Below are 20,535 nucleotides of genomic sequence, written 5' to 3'. Positions count from 1 at the left end.
ACGTGTGCATATAGCATATTTTTGACTCTTTAGGGTATCCATGCAAAACTGTAATATGTGGATTGCTTGTACAGCCTATATTCTACCATATATTACTGATCTGTGAAGCTAGAGCTAGTTCCCAGGGGAATAAGCCCCCCGATAGGCCAGTTGTCTCCTCTCCTTTCCCCGTGGACACTCTGCTCAGCTGAGCATGCATGTGTACGGTCACCCAAATGAGTGTTGAGCCAACAGCCATCTAAAGGTATGTACACACAGTTTTTGGAGCAGAAACTCAAAATACTCCTCAAAACTTTAAGTTTCTGCTCTAAAAACTCAGCATAAAAACTTCAGCCTAAAGTGCGCCGCCAACCTTACTGATGTTTTGAGTTAAAAAAAAACACAGAATTTGGTAATGATATACTGTACATTCAGTTTTGATTGGAGCCATCAAATAAATTAAGGATGGCAGAGCTCTTCCCAAACAGTAAAACAGATGTGCACCCTTCCTAGATTCTTCATTCTGGGAAACAGGTCACATCTGTATAGCAGGAATGAACACGTGGAAAACAAGAGCTGCCTGCGCTCAGCCGTGTGCGGAGGAAATCCTGCAGTGATGACAGCTCATTTCACAACGCCATTTACACATCTCCTCTAACTGCAACACAGCCACAAGTTACTTACTCAAAAGCCACTCGGTAAATTTATTATAGATCTGCAGGGATTAAAACTGTTCATAAAGCCCGATACCACAGAGGTAAAAAAAAAAAAAAAGCTGATGTGCACAGGATACCTGTGCTGGCTACAGACACACTGATTTCCCCTCAGAGCGCTCGATACAATTATTCTCATTGAAACTAATTTGTGTTGCTAGAAATATTTGGAGAGAAGTGAAATAAAATTAATAAAAATTCTTTTACATTTTTAAAAGTGCGATCCACAAAATGGGCCCGAATTCACATGCTGCACATAATGTAGATGTAGCCGTCACAATGGATAAAATCTGCTACACTGAGCACTTTGGTGCAGCCCTCATATGCCACATGTACAGAATAAAAGCCCAGATCAGTGCCACAAACACACACCTCGCAGCTTCCCCCCAGTGCCACACACATACCCCCCGCAGCTTCCCCCCAGTGCCACACACACCGCAGCTTCCCCCCAGTGCCACACACACACACCGCAGCTACCCCCCAGTGCCACACACACACACCGCAGCTTCCCCCCAGTGCCACACACACACAAACCGCAGCTTCCCCCCAGTGCCACACACACACAAACCGCAGCTTCCCCCCAGTGCCACACACACCGCAGCTTCCCCCCAGTGCCACACACACCGCAGCTTCCCCCCAGTGCCACACACACCGCAGCTTCCCCCCAGTGCCACACACACACACACACCGCAGATTCCCCCCAGTGCCACACACACACACACACACACACACCGCAGCTACCCCCCAGTGCCACACACACACAAACCGCAGCTTCCCCCCAGTGCCACACACACACACCCCGCAGCTTCCCCCCAGTGCCACACACACCGCAGCTTCCCCCCAGTGCCACACACACCGCAGCTTCCCCCCAGTGCCACACACACCGCAGCTTCCCCCCAGTGCCACACACACCGCAGCTTCCCCCCAGTGCCACACACACACACACCGCAGATTCCCCCCAGTGCCACACACACACACACACCGCAGCTTCCCCCCAGTGCCACACACACCCCGCAGCTTCCCCCCAGTGCCACACACACACCCCGCAGCTTCCCCCCAGTGCCACACACACACCCCGCAGCTTCCCCCCAGTGCCACACACACACCCCGCAGCTTCCCCCCAGTGCCACACACCCCGCAGCTTCCCCCCAGTGCCACACACACCGCAGCTTCCCCCCAGTGCCACACACACACACCGCAGCTTCCCCCCAGTGCCACACACACACCGCAGCTTCCCCCCAGTGCCACACACACACACACACCGCAGCTTCCCCCCAGTGCCACACACACACACACACCGCAGCTTCCCCCCAGTGCCACACACACACACACACACCGCAGCTTCCCCCCAGTGCCACACACACACCGCAGCTTCCCCCCAGTGCCACACACACACACACACCGCAGCTTCCCCCCAGTGCCACACACACACCGCAGCTTCCCCCCAGTGCCACACACACACCGCAGCTTCCCCCCAGTGCCACACACACACACACCGCAGCTACCCCCAGTGCCACACACACACACACCGCAGCTACCCCCAGTGCCACACACACACACACCGCAGCTACCCCCCAGTGCCACACACACACACACACCGCAGCTACCCCCCAGTGCCACACACACACACACCGCAGCTACCCCCCAGTGCCACACACACACACACCGCAGCTACCCCCCAGTGCCACACACACACACACCGCAGCTACCCCCCAGTGCCACACACACACACACACACCGCAGCTACCCCCCAGTGCCACACACACACACACCGCAGCTTCCCCCCAGTGCCACACACACACAAACCGCAGCTTCCCCCCAGTGCCACACACACACCGCAGCTTCCCCCCAGTGCCACACACACACACACCGTAGCTACCCCCCAGTGCCACACACACACACACACCGCAGCTACCCCCCAGTGCCACACACACACACACCGCAGCTACCCCCCAGTGCCACACACACACACCGCAGCTACCCCCCAGTGCCACACACACACACCGCAGCTTCCCCCAGTGCCACACACACACACCGCAGCTTCCCCCAGTGCCACACACACACACACCGCAGCTTCCCCCCAGTGCCACACACACACACCGCAGCTACCCCCCAGTGCCACACACACACACCGCAGCTACCCCCCAGTGCCACACACACACACACCGCAGCTTCCCCCCAGTGCCACACACACACCGCAGCTACCCCCCAGTGCCACACACACACACCGCAGCTACCCCCCAGTGCCACACACACACACCGCAGCTACCCCCCAGTGCCACACACACACACCGCAGCTACCCCCCAGTGCCACACACACACACACCGCAGCTACCCCCCAGTGCCACACACACACACCGCAGCTTCCCCCCAGTGCCACACACACCGCAGCTTCCCCCCAGTGCCACACACACCGCAGCTTCCCCCCAGTGCCACACACACACCGCAGATTCCCCCCAGTGCCACACACACACACACACACACCGCAGCTTCCCCCCAGTGCCACACACACCCCGCAGCTTCCCCCCAGTGCCACACACACACCCCGCAGCTTCCCCCCAGTGCCACACACACACCCCGCAGCTTCCCCCCAGTGCCACACACACCCCGCAGCTTCCCCCCAGTGCCACACACACCCCGCAGCTTCCCCCCAGTGCCACACACACACCCCGCAGCTTCCCCCCAGTGCCACACACACACCCCGCAGCTTCCCCCCAGTGCCACACACACACCCCGCAGCTTCCCCCCAGTGCCACACACACACCCCGCAGCTTCCCCCCAGTGCCACACACACACACACCGCAGCTTCCCCCCAGTGCCACACACACACCGCAGCTTCCCCCCAGTGCCACACACACACCGCAGCTTCCCCCCAGTGCCACACACACACCGCAGCTTCCCCCCAGTGCCACACACACACACACACCGCAGCTTCCCCCCAGTGCCACACACACACACACACACACACACACACACACACACACACACCGCAGCTTCCCCCCAGTGCCACACACACACACCCCGCAGCTTCCCCCCAGTGCCACACACACACAAACCGCAGCTACCCCCCAGTGCCACACACACACAAACCGCAGCTACCCCCCAGTGCCACACATATACCCCCGGCAGCTACCCCCCAGTGCCACACAGACACACCGCAGCTTCCCCCCAGTGCCACACACACCGCAGCTTCCCCCCAGTGCCACACACACACACCGCAGCTTCCCCCCAGTGCCACACACACACACACCGCAGCTTCCCCCCAGTGCCACACACACACACACCGCAGCTTCCCCCCAGTGCCACACACACACACCCCGCAGCTTCCCCCCAGTGCCACACACACACAAACCGCAGCTACCCCCCAGTGTCACACATATACCCCCGGCAGCTACTCCCCAGTGCCACACAGACACACCGCAGCTTCCCCCCAGTGCCACACACACACACACACACACACACCGCAGCTTCCCCCCAGTGCCACACACACACACCCCGCAGCTTCCCCCCAGTGCCACACACACACACCCCGCAGCTTCCCCCCAGTGCCACACACACCCCGCAGCTTCCCCCCAGTGCCACACACACACCCCGCAGCTTCCCCCAGTGCCACACACACACAAACCGCAGCTTCCCCCCAGTGCCACACACACACAAACCGCAGCTTCCCCCCAGTGCCACACACACACAAACCGCAGCTTCCCCCCAGTGCCACACACACAAACCGCAGCTTCCCCCCAGTGCCACACACACACAAACCGCAGCTTCCCCCCAGTGCCACACACACACAAACCGCAGCTTCCCCCCAGTGCCACACACACACAAACCGCAGCTTCCCCCCAGTGCCACACACACACACACCGCAGCTACCCCCCAGTGCCACACACACACACACCGCAGCTACCCCCCAGTGCCACACACACACACACCGCAGCTACCCCCCAGTGCCACACACACACACACACACACACCGCAGCTACCCCCCAGTGCCACACACACAAAGCAGCTTCCCCCCAGTGCCACACACACAAAGCAGCTTCCCCCCAGTGCCACACACACACACCGCAGCTTCCCCCCAGTGCCACACACACACACACAGCAGCTACCCCCCCAGTGCCACACACACACACACACACACACAGCAGCTACCCCCCAGTGCCACACACACACACCGTAGCTTCCCCCCAGTGCCACACACCGCAGCTTCCCCCCAGTGCCACACACACACACACCGCAGCTTCCCCCCAGTGCCACACACACCGCAGCTTCCCCCCAGTGCAGCACAACACAGGATCTGTGAATGACATATCCCAAATGAGCAGGCCTTCTCCCAGATAGCAGCACCCAGATGACTCTTGAGATGTAATCTGTTCATACAGGGATAAGTTGAGGAAGCTACTCAATATAGTATAATAGAGGTTTAGGATGAGAAAATGAAGTGCCAGTAGCCACCATATATTTGCACTGTATATGAATGGGCCGATGGGCACACAACCCAGTTCTCATCCTGGCATAGGTATAAAAGGCAGCCTACCTGAAGTCCTGGATACAAGTTTAGAACAAAGCCATGAGGTCCGGTCCACACTGTAAACCATGACTTTTGTGTGCAGGTGCACAAACAGCAGTTCTCATCTGTGCCCCATAATGAGTGTAAAGTCAGCTCAGCTCAACAGGAAAAAGGATACCGGGCTCCACAGACTAAGAATGTGTATATAGAAGGAAGTTCCCTGCAGGATTTCCTATTACAGAACCACTTACGCTCCCAGTACACAGGCATAATTAGACTTACAGATGATGAGACTCCTCCTCCGTCACCCTCACACGCACTTCAGGAAACAGGGCCCAGCATTGTGACCAAGGACAAGTACATCAAATAAAGAGCGGCTCCAGCTACCAGACAGACGGTAGTAAAATCGGTCCCAAGCTCCACACCGCTCAGCAGTCCCAGGAATGGTTTCTGCCCCCTCAGATCTGCACTGGGGTCCGTGTAGGGGAGTTATTCTGTACAGTAGTTGGGAAGGGGCGAGCAGAGTTATGTTTTTCCTGTGGATTTGTGCGGTTTGTGTACAGCACACTCACCATATCTACAGCACAATTTTTATTCCTGATGGTAGGTTTAAGCTCTGCACAGACGGGAGAGAGAAGGATTTGCAGCTTCACTGCTTCTTCTAATCCAAGGATCATTATGATCTCACATTACCAGGATGATCTGCCAGAGAAGCAAATGCTTTACCCATAGGTGGAAGCAGCACGGACTATATATGTGTGTGCACAGACCCTGTACACAGGCTCTACAGGTCTATATTAAAGAGACATAGGCAAGCCATGTGCCGCCACCTGGTGCTCATGTTAGAGTATGTTCACACGGGTTGGATTTTTCAAGCAAAATATCTGCAGCGTTTTGCAGATGAGATTGATCATAGACAGTATTTCAATTAATGAGGAGGATTTTCAGAGAATATTTTGCAATGCAAAAATTGAAGTCTGGGGCCACAGCAAAATCTGCAAGAATTGGAGGACCGGCTGTGGACCACCCACTGTCGGAATGGAGTAGTGGAAACGTCCCACATGGCTGAGCGCTTAGAGTAGAATAAATGTGGGTGGGTTCTTCAAAAACATAACATCTAACACACAAAAAAGCTACATGGAAATAAAGTCATATAAGAAATGGGCAGATCTACAGCAGCTCCTTACCTTACAGAAAGCAGCGGCTTTCACTGTCTGCAAGGCAAAGGGTGCGATCTGCTGCAAAATATACGGAAAGCCTCGCCATGAACGCCTGTGGATATTATCAGTCAGTGTGTCCTTATCACCTGGCACCATGGGGCCGTTTTACCAACTTTCCTACATTTTTAGACAGCGCAATGTTACATACCAGACAGTCTGAAAAGGCACCTACACTTCGGCCCATGTCGCCACCATTTTCCTCTAGACCTCACATCTGGTGTCTAGAACACATAAATCTGTGTAAAACTTGATGAAACATTAAAGGGTCAAAATTTCGTGTCTTGTTTGCTAAGGTCTAGAAGTAAAGACACCAGTACATCAGCCAGTTTGTTTTGGGGGAGACTATATCTGTATTTAGGCAGGTGACAGAGCGAGTTGCGATGCATTTTGCTCTTCTAGTTTGTACGGTACGTGAGCCTCGCTTGATTTTTCGTTTCATATACAGTACAGACCAAAAGTTTGGACACACCTTCTCATTTAAAGATTTTTCTGTATCTTCATGACTTTGAAAATTGTACATTCACACTGAAAGCATCAAAACTATGAATTAACACATGTGGAATTATATACTTAACAAAAAAGTGTGAAACAACTGAAAATATGTCTTATATTCTAGGTTCTTCAAAGTAGCCACCTTTTGCTTTGATGACGGCTTTGCACACTCTTGGCATTCTCTTGATGCGCTTCAAGAGGTAGTCACCAGAAATGGTCTTCACTTCACAGGAGTGCCCTGTCAGGTTTAATAAGTGGGATTTCTTGCCTTATAAATGGGGTTGGGACCATCAGTTGTGTTGTGCAGAAGTCTGGTGGATACACAGCTGATAGTCCTACTGAATAGACTGTTAGAATTTGTATTATGGCAAGAAAAAAGCAGCTAAGTAAAGAAAAACGAGTGGCCATCATTACTTTAAGAAATGAAGGACAGTCAGTGCAAAAAATTGGGCAAACTTTGAAAATGTCCCCAAGTGCAGTTGCAAAAATCATCAAGCGGTACAAAGAAACTGGCTCACATGAGGACCGCCCCAGGAAAGGAAGACCAAGAGTCACCTCTGCTTCTGAGGATAAGTTTATCAGAGTCACCAGCCTCAGAAATCGCAGGTTAACAGCAGCTCAGATTATAGACCAGGTCAATGCCACACAGAGTTCTAGCAGCAGACACATCTCTACAACAACTGCTAAGAGGAGACTTTGTGCAGCAGGCCTTCATGGTAAAATAGCTGCTAGGAAACCACTGCTAAGGACAGGTAATAAGCAGAAGAGACTTGTTTGGGGTAAAGAACACAAGGAATGGACATTAGACCAGTGGAAATCTGTGCTTTGGTCTGATGAGTCCAAATTTGAGATCTTTGGTTCCAACCACCGTATCTTTGTGCGACGCAGAAAAGGTGAACGGATGGACTCTACATGCCTGGTTCCCACCGTGAAGCATGAAGGAGGAGGTGTGATGGTGTGGGGGTGCTTTGCTGGTGACACTGTTGGGATTTATTCAAAATTGAAGGCATATTGAACCAGCATGGCTACCACAGCATCTTGCAGCGGCATGCTATTCCATCCGGTTTGCGTTTAGTTGGACCATCATTTATTTTTCAACAGGACAATGACCCCAAACACACCTCCAGGCTGTGTTAGGGCTATTTGACCAAGAAGGAGAGTGATGGGGTGCTACGCCAGATGACCTGGCCTCCACAGACACCAGACCTGAACCCAATCGAGATGGTTTGGGGTGAGCTGGACCGCAGAGTGAAGGCAAAAGGGCCAACAAGTGCGAAGCATCTCTGGGAACTCCTTCAAGATTGTTGGAAGACCATTTCCGGTGAATACCTCTTGAAGCTCATCAAGAGAATGCCAAGAGTGTGCAAAGCAGTCATCAAAGCCAAAGGTGGCTACTTTGAAGAACCTAGAATATAAGACATATTTTCAGTTGTTTCACACTTTTTTGTTAAGTATATAATTCCACATGTGTTAATTCATAGTTTTGATGCCTTCAGTATGAAAGTACAATTTTCATAGTCATGAAAATACAGAAAAAATCTTTAAGTGAGAAGGTGTGTCCAAACTTTTGGTCTGTACTGTATATATAATATAGTGTTTGGATGGTGCATTACTGATTTGTGCTACATACGGTAACTCCTTATGGCAATGTGCATTAGTCTCTGTAGCGGAGATGCCTGGAAATTTAGCCGTCGAGGTTTTGCAGATTATTGAAGTCAGGTAGGACAGTTTCGAAGAGAATATATTTTTTGTGCGTCATAAAGCCTTCACAGAACACATTATATAACGAGACCACCTATCCCGGCAACAAGCAGAGCAGACCACCTACCTGCTCTACCCGCAACACCGACAAACTCTGCACATGAAATACGAAAAATAACATGTAAAAAGTCGGAGTGCTCCCACTTACAGTTGAAACCAGAAGTTTACATACACTATATAAACAAACACATATACATGTTTTCCTCAATATCTGACATGAAATCAGAATAAACCTTTCCCGTTTTACGTCAATTAGGATTACCATAATTTTTAATATTTGCCAAATGCCAGAATAATGAGAGAGAGAATGTTTTAATGCATTTTTATTACTTACTGCAAAGTCAAAAGTTTGCATACACTAAGGTTACTATGCCTTTAAACAATTCTGGACTGCCCATATGATGATGTCATGTGTTTGGAAGCTTCTGAGAGTTTTTTTGGCAACATCTGAGTTAATTAGAGACATGCCTGTGGATGTATTTTAATGCACACCTGAAACACACTGCTTCTTTGTGTAGCATCATGGGAAAGTCTAAAGAAATCAGCCAAGAACTCAGAAAGGGAATTGTGGACTTGCACAAGTCTGGCTCATCCTTGGGTACAATTTCAAGATACCAGAAAGTGCCTCGTTCATCTGTACAAACAATTATACGCAAGTAGAAACAAGATAGGAATGTCCAGCCATCATACCGCTCAGGAAGGAGACGGGTTCTGTGTCCCAGAGATGAACGTGCTTTGGTCCGACATGAGCATATCAACCCAAGGACAAAAGCAAAAGACCTTGTGAAGATGAAGGCGGCAGCTGGTAACATTGTGTCAATATCCACAGTGAAACAAGACTGCATCAACATGGGCTGAAAGGCCACTCTGCCAGGAAGAAGTCATTACTCCAAAAGAAACATAAAAAAGCCAGATTAATGTTTGCAAACGTACACTGGAACAAAGACCTTAATTTTTGGAGACATGTCCTGTGGTCTCATTAAACTAAAATTTAACATTTGGGCATAATGACCATCATTACATTTGATGGAAAAGGGGAGACGTTTGGAAGCCCAAGAACACCATCCCAACTGTGAAACATGGGTGTGGCAGCATCATGTTGTGAGTTTTTTTTGCTGCAGGAGGGACTGGTGCACTTCTCAAAATAGATGGCATCAGGAGAAAGAAGATTATGTGGCAATACTGAAGCAACATCTCAAGACATCAGCCAGGAAGTTAAAGCTTGGGCAGAAAGGGGTCTTCCAAATGGACAATGACCCGAACCATACTGCCAAAATGGTAACAAAGTGGCTTGATAACAAAGTCAATGTTTTGGGGTGGCCATCGCAAAGCCCTGATATCAATCCTATTGAAAATTTATGGGCAAAACTGAAAAGGCAGGTGCGAGCAAGGTGACCTACAAACCTGGATCAGTTACACCAGTTTTGTCAGGAGAATGGGCTCAAATTCTGACCAACTATTGTGAGAAGCTTGTGGAAGGAGATCCCAAACGTTTGACCCAAGTCATTCAGTTTAAGGGCAATGGTACCAAATACTAAAGAAATGTATGTAAACTTTTGACTTTGCAGTAATAAAAATGCCTTAAGGCTGCGTGCCCACGTTGCGTATTACAAGCGTATACGCTGCGGAATTTCCGCAGCGTAAACGCTTGTAAAACGCATGTAAATCCGCACCCCATGGTCCCCAATGGCATTCCGCAATGTCAATGCCCATGCTGCGGATTTTTCCGCAGCGTATATGCTGCGGTCAAAAATCCGCAGCATGTTCATTAATTTTGCGTTTCCACATGCGGATGGTACCCAAGTCTGGAGGAGAGGAGACTCTCATCCAGACCTGGGTACCAAAGAACCTGTAAAAAAAAGAATAAAATAAAGTTTATACTTATCTTCTGATGTCTTCCCGGTGTTTTCCCGCCGTCGCGAGGTGTGTGAAGGACCTGCCACGTCATTGAGTCATGTGACCCATCACATGACTCAATGATGTCACCGAAGGTCCTGCACACAACAGCGTGAGCCGCTCAAGACTCCGGACGGGGCACAGAATGCATCAGAAGGGGAGTATAAACTTTATTTTTTTATTTTTTACCATTCTGATTCTTTTTTTTTAACTATTACTTGGTCACACTATATAAATCCATGCCGGTTGCATGGATTTATATAGTGTGAACAAGTTGTCAAGCACTTTTCCAAGTGATGCTTGAATCACTTGGAGAAGTGCTTGATAACCCGCATGCGGAAATGCATGCAAAGACGCTGCAAAGACGCCTCACAAACGCTTCTACCTGGCGGGAAAACCGCATGTAAAATCCGCATGCGATTTTCCCGCCGGGGAGAAGCGTAAAAAATATGCTTCATTTCCGCAACGTGGGCACATAGCCTAAAACACTCTCTCTCATTATTCTGGCATTTGGCACATATTAAAATTGATGGTAATCCTAATTGACCTAAAACGGGAAAGGTTTATTCTGATTTCATGTCAGATATTGAGAAAAACATGCATATGTGTCATTTTATATAGTGTATGTAAACTTCTGGTTTCAACTGTATATGATGAACTGCAGCTCACAGTCCTGGTTACAACACGTCTATCCCATTGTGATCCGGCTTTTACTAAACAGAATAACTGGGGCAGAAATGGAGTCATATCCAGTAATCCAGAGACTGATGAAACAAGACAGAGGAATCTGAGCATTCATGATCGCCGTCCTTCTGCCGACTCACAGTATACGAACGGTCTGCAAACAAACACTGGGACTGTGTAAAGGCCAAATTCCAACCATCCCTCCCTGTTACCAGGTAGTCAGATTACAGCAGCATGAAAGCAGATTGTGTGCTGCCACAGGGGCACCGATGTGAGAAGTTGGCAGGTCCTGGTAAGAACAACCTCCTCTGTACACTGCACTGTGAGAAAACATGACTACTAGCAGCTATCTTACAAAGCAGTCACATCTGCCAGGTACCGCATGGCACGGCTATGCATAGGGTGTGAACAGTGCCCCTGAATAGATATCATATGAGCACACAACTTATAACATGATGGACCAGACAACAGTACTGCCCAAAGCATCTCAACACCCACCGACAGGGAAAATATACATTGTATGTAAAGAGGATGGCCCACCGTAACTTATCACTATCTGCTAAGACCCCCATCACTCCCAAGCATTGAGTTCAGAAGCCCCTGTTCTTATAAAGTGATGGGAACTAAGAGGTAATGTTTCTCCTCATGTAGAGAGACAAGCCTGGCCTGGCATATCAAAGTAAGGAGACTTATATGCCATGTATGCTCCGCTGGGAAATTAATTATGCAAATTGCCTCTTCAGAGAGGAAGAGGACTAGAACTCTAGTGCCACCTATAGCAAGTAGCGATCCTAAAAGACCCTTTAATGATCCTTATCAAATGACTTAGGATAAATACCTCAGTTGTTCCTAAACGGCTGTAATCATTGCTTATAACCCTGTGCACACATACTGTAGACTGCAGACCAGATTACCAGCAGAGCGGTCTAGTGTAGTGTGCCAGGATGCCATTATTTATCCTGCCGCCACAGAGTAAGCGTCCCAATATCAACAGGTTCATACACGGAGTATACACAGGACCTCACACCAAGGAGCAGACAGGAAGGAATATGCAGACTGTAAGTGTAAGGGCTCGCTCACACTGGCGTAAACACGGCCGAGTGCTATGCGATGTTTTATCGGACAACACTCAGCCCAGTGTTATACTGCGGGGCAGTGCAGATCTGAAATTATTTTCTCATGCCCATTTGGCATAAGAAAACAATTAAGGCATGCTGTGTGTGGATCCCATAATCAGACTAAGCACACCCATATAAGTCTATGGGTGTGTGTGGAACATCGGGCTGCATTCGGCTGTCATCAGAGTGCAGTCTGATGTACGCACACAATGAAGGAGATGGAGAAATTAAGTTCTCCATCTTCTCCGCACCTGTACTACAATTCTCTCATGTGAGAGAATCGGATCACACTCAGATGACACTCGGATCAATCGATGTCGTTAGCAAAATCAATCCGATTCTCTTGCATGAGAGAATATACACAGGTGTGACCAGACCCTAAGAGGGATAGTTATAACCAAGTTGTCAGAAGTTAGGCAAGGGTTATTCAGTCATTTTCGGTGACCTAAAGTTAAAAAGATAAAACAGATAAAAACGATGCCATTACTACAACACTACCATAAAGGTAACTTATAGATGACCCACGCAGCCCATGATGCAGACTGATATTGCCGGTAACTTCTCCCACTTCCTACAATACACAGAGGGGAGAGACCCGTCAGTTCAGGATATCTTGGTGAAGAGAAGCCGCCATCATGCAACTAGAATGACTTGTCTGAAGCAGGTCCAGCCTTTCAAAGTATGCGTTCTCTGAAACGCTGCAGAAATAATGCAGCAAGATGACACAGTCAGACGGTCGTATAAATCGGACGGAGGAGGAAATGCAATGCTCGGACTGGACGGCGGCTCTCCCGATCAGAGTAACAGCTTTATTTATTTCTATGCAGTTATCACGCTCGGGTCGGGAGAGCTGCCGGCCAGTCCGAGCATTGAGCTCTGATAGCCTTCCGATTTATAAGCCGCCTGAATGAGCCCAGAGCCCGTATCACGCTGCCCGTGGTACAGGCAGAGTTGTTGTGAATTGATTCACACGTTGAAATCCAGTCAGTCACAAAAGTGGTATGTTGTCGACGTACAGCCCCGGAAGTAACGTCTCTTACCTGCTGTACTCGGCAACTCTTCTTTTGATTAGCCAGCCTGGCATGATGTCATCGCTGTAGAGCGGCACGTGACATCGCGCAAGGCCAGCTAATCAATAGAGCCGCAGATGGTAAGAGACCTCGCTCCTGTCCAGTGGCCAATGGAAAGGGATGTGCTAATCCATTTGTGCCAACTCTAGTTCCCATCATTTAAATTATAGGCACTAAATCAGTAAGTCCTGTAGACTTGGTGGGAGTCCAGGATCTGTGACCCCCCACACTGATCAGTCAAAAGACCCCCAAGAAAGGAGCAGCTCGAGCTCACAGCTCCTGCCTGAGAGAGCACACAGATTGGAGTACGATGCAATAGAAAGCGCAGGTGAGCGTGTGAGCGCTCCTGTCCTCTGAGCCGCACAATTCTCAGGGATCTTTGGAGTGAAGAGTAGGGGGTCTCAAGAACCGGACCCCCGACAATCAATTTTATCTTAAACATTTTGTTACGCTTTAAATAGATTTGTTATACTTGATTAGGATGATGTACTGACTCTGAAAATCCATGTTAGCAGGGCTGTATAACAGTTTAAGGCAAGTCTATTAGTGTAGGGTCCAATCTGAAGAGGTGGCCCTTTTGCTGGCAGATGGGCAGGGCTGTGGAGTCGGAGTCATGGAGTCAGTGTCCATTTTGGTGGAGTCGGAATAAAATGGACCGACTCCAATTCCTAAAATATATAATAAATTGTGTACAGTAGTTCAATGCAGTTTGTGGGGAATATTTTTTCATAAGAATTTGGGAAAGTTCTGAAATGTCCTATAAATGTCTGTCCTATTCCTGATCTAAGGGTCTAGACTTTTAGCGGAGATGAATCTGTGCTACAGTAAATTTATCACTTAAACATGAGCCATGTATGAGGGAGTCAGAGTCATGGAAATTTCAGAGTCGGAGGTTTGGCTTACCGACTCCACAGCCCTGCAGATGGGCTCACATAATTTGATAAAATGGTGTGCCATGAAGCACAAATATATAGTCTATGTAGCTAAAATGCAGTTCACTGTGTGCTGCATATATGTGTTCGCACCGCAGCCATCAGGGAGACGTGCACCTGTCCATTTATCTCATGTTTCCAGAAACTGCTGGCCCACTTCATTTGCAGTACTAACACTAGATTGGCCTAGTCCCAGAAAGTCATAGTATGAAAGGTGGGATTATTGTTTTTATTCTACATACTCCCATTAAGGAAATCGGGAACAAAAAAATAAGGCAAAAGTGCCATAGTGCAGATCTGCAAATCTACAGTGATATGAAAACTACATCTGCATGTGTCACGTTCAGATTGTGCTGTAGATTATTATTATTTATTATTATAGCGCCATTTATTCCATGGCGCTTTACATGTGAAAAAGGGGTATAATACAAGAACAATTACAATAATCTTGAACACAATGTGACAGCGACTGGTACAGGAGGAGCGAGGACCCTGCCCGCGAGGGCTCACAATCTACGAGGGATGGGTGAGGATACAGTAGGTGAGGATAGAGCTGGTCGTGCAGCGGTATGGTGGAGCGGTGGTTACTGCAGGTTGTAGGCTTGTTGGAAGATGTGGGTCTTCAGGTTCCTTTTGAAGGTTTCCACGGTAGGCGAGAGTCTGATACGTTGGGGTAGAGAGTTCCAGAGTAGGGGGGAAGCACGGGAGAAATCTTGTATACGGTTGTGGGAGGAGGAGATAAGAGGGGAGTAGAGCAGGAGATCTTGTGAGGATCGGAGGTTGCGTGCAGGTATGTAACGGGAGACTAGGTCGGAGATATATGAAGGAGACAGGTTGTGAATGGCTTTGTATGTCATGGTTAGGGTTTTGAACTGGAGTCTCTGGGTAATGGGGAGCCAGTGAAGAGATTGACAGAGAGGAGAGGCCGGGTTATAGCGGGGGGACAGGTTGATTAGTCGAGCAGCAGAGTTTAGGATAGATTGGAGGGGTGTGAGAGTGTTAGAAGGGAGGCCACAGAGCAGGAGGTTGCAGTAGTCAAGGCGGGAGATGATTAGGGCGTGCACTAGTGTTTTTGCAGATTCATGGTTGAGGAATGTGTGGATCCGGGAGATATTTTTGAGTTGGAGTCGGCAGGAAGAGGAAAGGGCTTGGATATGTGGTTTGAAGGAGAGTTCAGAGTCCAGGGTTACCCCAAGGCAGCGAGCTTGAGGGACTGGGGAGAGTGGGCAGCCATTAACGTTGATAGATAGGTCAGTTCGGAGGGTTGAATGAGATGGCGGAAAGATGATGAGTGTTTTGTCCATGTTAAGTTTTAGAAATCTGGCAGAGAAGAAGGATGAAATAGCAGACAGACATTGTGGGATTTTGGTTAATAAGGAGGTGATATCGGGTCCAGAGAGGTAGATCTATGTGTCATCAGCATAGAGGTGATCATGAAAGCCATGAGACTCTATGAGCTGTCCCAGGCCGAAGGTTTAGATGGAGAAGAGCAGGGGTCCTAGAACTGAACCTTGGGGGACACCGACAGATAGGGGGCGAGATGAGAAGGTGGTCTGTGAGTGGGAGACACAATGTCCGGTCTGTTAGGTATGAGGAGATCCAGGATAGGCCAAGTCTGTGATGCCGAGAGATGAGAGAGTCTGGAGTAAGAGGGAATGGTCCACTGTGTCAAAGGCAGATGACAGGTCTAGGAGGAGGAGGACAGAGTAGTGTCGCTTAGATTTGGCGGTTAGTAGGTCGTTGGTGACTTTAGTCAGTGCAGTTTCAGTAGAATGGTGCGGTCGGAAACCAGATTGTAGGCGGTCAAAGAGGGAGCAGGAGGAGAGGTGGGAGGACAGTTCAGAATGGACGTGTTGTTCCAGTAGTTTTGAGGCATAGGGGAGAAGTGATATGGGGCGATAGCTAGACACGGAGGATGGGTCAAGGGAGGGCTTTTTGAGGATGGGTGTGATTGAGGCATGTTTGAAGCATGAGGGGAAGACACCAGTTGTTAGTGACAAGTTGAAGAGGTGGGCTAGGGCTGGGATGAAGATAGTGGTAAGGTTTGGGATGAGGTGGGACGGGATTGGGTCAAGTTTACAGGTGGTGAGGTGTGATTTGGAGAGTAAAGAGGAAAGCTGATCTTCAGAAACGGTGGAGAATGTAGTTTTGGAGGAGGAGGGTTGAGTAGGTGTGGGGGGGGCTGTGGGGGCTTTAGGCAAAAACTTTGTCTGATGGTGTCAATCTTCTGCTTGAAGAATGAGGCAAAGTCTTCGGCTGAAATAAGAGGAGAGGGAGGAGGCACTGGGGGACGGAGGAGAGAATTGAAGGTGTTGAATAGTTGTTTAGGGTTGTGAGACAGGGAGGATATGAGAGATGCAAAGTATGTTTGTTTTGCTGCAGTGAGTGTGAACTTGAAGGTAGTGAGGGACTGTTTGAATGCGATGAAGTGCTCATGGGAGTGGGACCTTTTCCATCTACGTTCAGCAACCCTGGAGGCCCGTCGCAGTTCTTTAGTTAGGCTGGTGTGCCATGGTTGTCTGTTGATTGTGCGAGCCTTGGTATGTGTGAGAGGGGCGACCGAATCGAGAGCTGCAGCTGTTGTGGTGTTGTATAAAGTGGCAGCAGCATCTGCATCATGTAAGGAACTAATGTCTGTAAGAGGGAGGAGGGATTCAGAGAGAGAGTGTAGGTCAAGGTGTTTGAGATTTCTACGAGGGTATGCAAGTTTGTGGAGTGGGGATTGTTGCCCCGGGGAGGAGAGAGAAGAGAATGTGAGTAGGTTGTGGTCAGAGAGAGGGAGAGGTGAGTTAGAGAGGTTAGATAGGGAACAGAGGCGGGTGAAGATGAGTTCCAGCGTGTGGCCGTCTTTGTGGGTGGGTGTGGAAGACCACAGAGTAAGACCAAAGGAGGAAGTGAGGGATAGAAGCTTAGAGGCAGCTGAGAGGGAAGTGTCAATGGGGATGTTAAAGTCACCCATGAGGATAGTGGGGATGTCAATCGAGAGGAAATGAAAGTAGCCAAGTGGTGAAGTGGTCAAAGAAAGTGGTGGTTGATCCTGGGGGGCGGTAGATGACAGCCAGTTGGAGGTTGGATGGGGAGTAGATGCGCACGCAGTGCACTTCAAAGGAGGGGAGAGTAATTGCGGGCGGCAGTGGGATATGGGTGAAGGAGCACTTTTCTGAGAGGAGGAAACCTATTCCTCCACCGTGCTTGCCGGTGGGGCGGGGGGTATGGGAGAGGTGGAATCCGCCATATGAGAGTGAAGCAGGAGAGGCCGTGTCGGAGGGGGTGAGCCAGGTTTCAGTGATGCAGAGGAAGGAAAGCTTGTTAGTGATGAAGAGATCGTGAATGTAGGAAAGTTTATTGCAGACCGAGCGAGCGTTCCATAGAGCTCCTGTTAGTGGAACTGGGGAAGAGGGGGCTGGGCGTATAGGTCGAAGGTTAGAAGGGTTAGGAGAGTTTGGGATAGATCATGGGTAGGAGGTGGAAGTGATTGTAGGGATGTGGTGAGGAAGGCCGGGATTTGGAGAGATGTCGCCGGCAGTAAGGAGGAGCAGAGAAAGCGTTAGTAGGTGGGAGCAGGAGAGGGCATGAGGTGGCTGTCTGTGTTTGGAGACAAAGGATTGTATATTGAGGAATAGCTCTGAGGAGGAGGTGAGATGGGTGGGGAGAATGGAGGAAGAGATGAAGAGTTCCTTACTAGGTGTAGGGATTAGGGGTGGTTGAAAGAAGTGAAGGATTAAGGAGGTGAGAGTGAAAACAAAGAGAAACATTGTTTACTGTGACAAAGTATCCAGTTACCTTCAATTTCAATTCAGGATTCATTCAAATTTCAGACACTTCAGCTCATGGACACAGACAGAAGTCTGACACAGACTCCTAGTTCTCAATATATGGGCTACAGAATGCATTCAGCTGTGAAGCAGATGGGAGTGGTCTGTGCTCATCTTGATCAGCTGATTAGATTGAACCAGATGCTGGATGCTCAAGACAGAATAAACAAGGTCATAAATGAAAGTGGGGGGCAGCTGGGTCACATACCAGTGGGACATAGGGGTAGAGAAATAGAGAAATCTGCATGGGAGTCAAGACGGAAAAGTTGGGTGACGTACCATTAGAGAATTGGAACAGAACGGTATAGGGAAGACAGCATGGAATTCAGCATGTAGATGCACAGGTGAAAGGTTGAATCCACAATGAAAACTAGTGACATGATTGACTTGCTGAGGCTGTAAAAACACTTATCCTGCTTAGTTTACTCTACTGAGCCCCTCCCTCCACTACATTTGGATGGGGTTTTAAAAAGGAATCTGTCAGCGGGATTTCATCTCCAAACTGTTTATATGCACATGTAGCTCTTTTAAAGACAAGTCAAACAATACCTTCACATGGCCAGTCCATTACTTCATTACTGAGAAATTGTTACGTAAATGAGACTGAAGAGCTATGATAGATCTAAAGCCTCTGTCACTCAAGCTCTATTCCATGACCAGCGCTGCTGCCTCTTCCTGCTTGACTGACAGCCTCCATGCTGTGCGATTTCAGGCAAACGAGCTGTCAAGCAGCAGGAGGTGATGCTGGGTGGGGAATACATCTAAAGCATACATGTCAAATCTGGACCACAGGAAGGTTATATTTGGCCCGCAAAAGCAGAACAGCCACACCTGTGTGGGGCCCATTATCCTGCACGGAGGGCTGTGTGGGGCCCCTTATCCTGCACGGAGGGCTGTGTGGGGCCCCTTATCCTGCACGGAGGGCTGTGTGGGGCCCCTTATCCTGCACGGAGGGCTGTGTGGGGCCCCTTATCCTGCACGGAGGGCTGTGTGGGGCCCCTTATCCTGCACGGAGGGCTGTGTGGGGCCCATTATCCTGCACGGAGGGCTGTGTGGGGCCCATTATCCTGCACGGAGGGCTGTGTGGGGCCCATTATCCTGCACGGAGGGCTGTGTGGGGCCCATTATCCTGCACGGAGGGCTGTGTGGGGCCCATTATCCTGCACGGAGGGCTGTGTGGGGCCCATTATCCTGCACGGAGGGCTGTGTGGGGCCCATTATCCTGCACGGAGGGCTGTGTGGGGCCCATTATTCTGTATAGAGGACTGTGTGGGGCCCATTATTCTGTATAGAGGACTATGTGGGGCCCATTATTCTGTATAGAGGACTATGTGGGGCCCATTATTCTGTATAGAGGACTGTGTCTGGGCCCATTATACTGTATACTAGTTGGCCAGCAGCTTTATCCAAGTTTTTCATTTTGGCCCTCTGTGTGTTTGAGTTTGACATCCCTGATCTAGCGTGACTGAGGCCTCAGATCTATCATAGCTCTTCAGCCTGATTTGCATATCAAATTCAAACACTGATTTCCCAGTAACGGGGGAACAGACCGGCCGTGTAAAGGTATTGCTGGACTTGTCTTTGAAACAGGAACATGTGCATATAAATAGTTTAGATTGAAATTCTGCTGACATATTCCCTGTAAATTGAACTCACACTTGTCTGTTTTTCTAATTTTTCAGACTCAAGGGAAAAGGTTATATGTTAAGAAAAACTCACCAAAATCACAGCGTGGTCATGACATGTGGATACAGCTTAAAACCCCATTTATTGGGCTGTAATCTGCTACAACAGTTGTTACAATGGAGGAAAGTTTAGTTAGAAGGAGCTCATGAAACAAAATATTACTGGAGGATATCAGAAGATAGTTAAGACAAAGATTTATAGGTGGGTGGGGGAGGGGGCATTTTTCTGGAATTCCTGTTTATCTCAACATAAAACAAAGTTAAAGATGGAGCCGAGGTTGTAGGAAAATATCACAAGATTCTTACAGATGACAGATCCTGAAAAGCCAATTATCCAACTATTAGTTCATCATTCACCTGAAATAGTATATGTATAGTGTGCCATCACATTACACAGCACAGTGGTAGTATATGTATAGCGTGCCATCACACAGCACAGTGGTAGTATATGTATAGCGTGCCATCACACAGCACAGTGGTAGTATATGTATAGTGTGCCATCACACAGCACAGTGGTAGTATATGTATAGTGTGCCATCGCATCACACAGCACAGTGGTAGTATATGTATAGTGTGCCATCGCATCACACAGCACAGTGGTAGTATATGTATAGTGTGCCATCGCATCACACAGCACAGTGGTAGTATATGTATAGTGTGCCA

At 49.1% G+C, this 20,535-nt stretch overlaps 1 protein-coding gene across 3 annotated transcripts in view; it reads right to left on the bottom strand.

Annotated features, from left to right (window-relative positions):
- Positions 1-20,535, bottom strand: part of PAK2 (p21 (RAC1) activated kinase 2) — an 82,019-nt gene that overhangs the window by 48,619 nt on the left and 12,865 nt on the right. Inside the window, exon 1 of one of the 3 annotated variants that reach the window (XM_073674364.1) lies at positions 5,227-5,419. The exons of the other annotated variants lie outside the window; for them this stretch is intronic. The gene's annotated coding sequence lies outside the window, so the exon portion shown is untranslated. Of the gene's footprint in view, positions 1-5,226; positions 5,420-20,535 lie in introns of those variants that run through there. 3 annotated transcript variants of the gene reach the window in all.

Source organism: Phyllobates terribilis, unplaced genomic scaffold (assembly GCF_046119375.1).
Source record: "Phyllobates terribilis strain yellow unplaced genomic scaffold, ASM4611937v1 Scaffold_3__8_contigs__length_932513732, whole genome shotgun sequence".
Classification (NCBI taxonomy): Eukaryota; Metazoa; Chordata; class Amphibia; order Anura; family Dendrobatidae; genus Phyllobates; species Phyllobates terribilis.
Note: the sequence above shows the minus strand (reverse complement) of the source record. Positions and strands in the feature narration are given on the sequence as shown.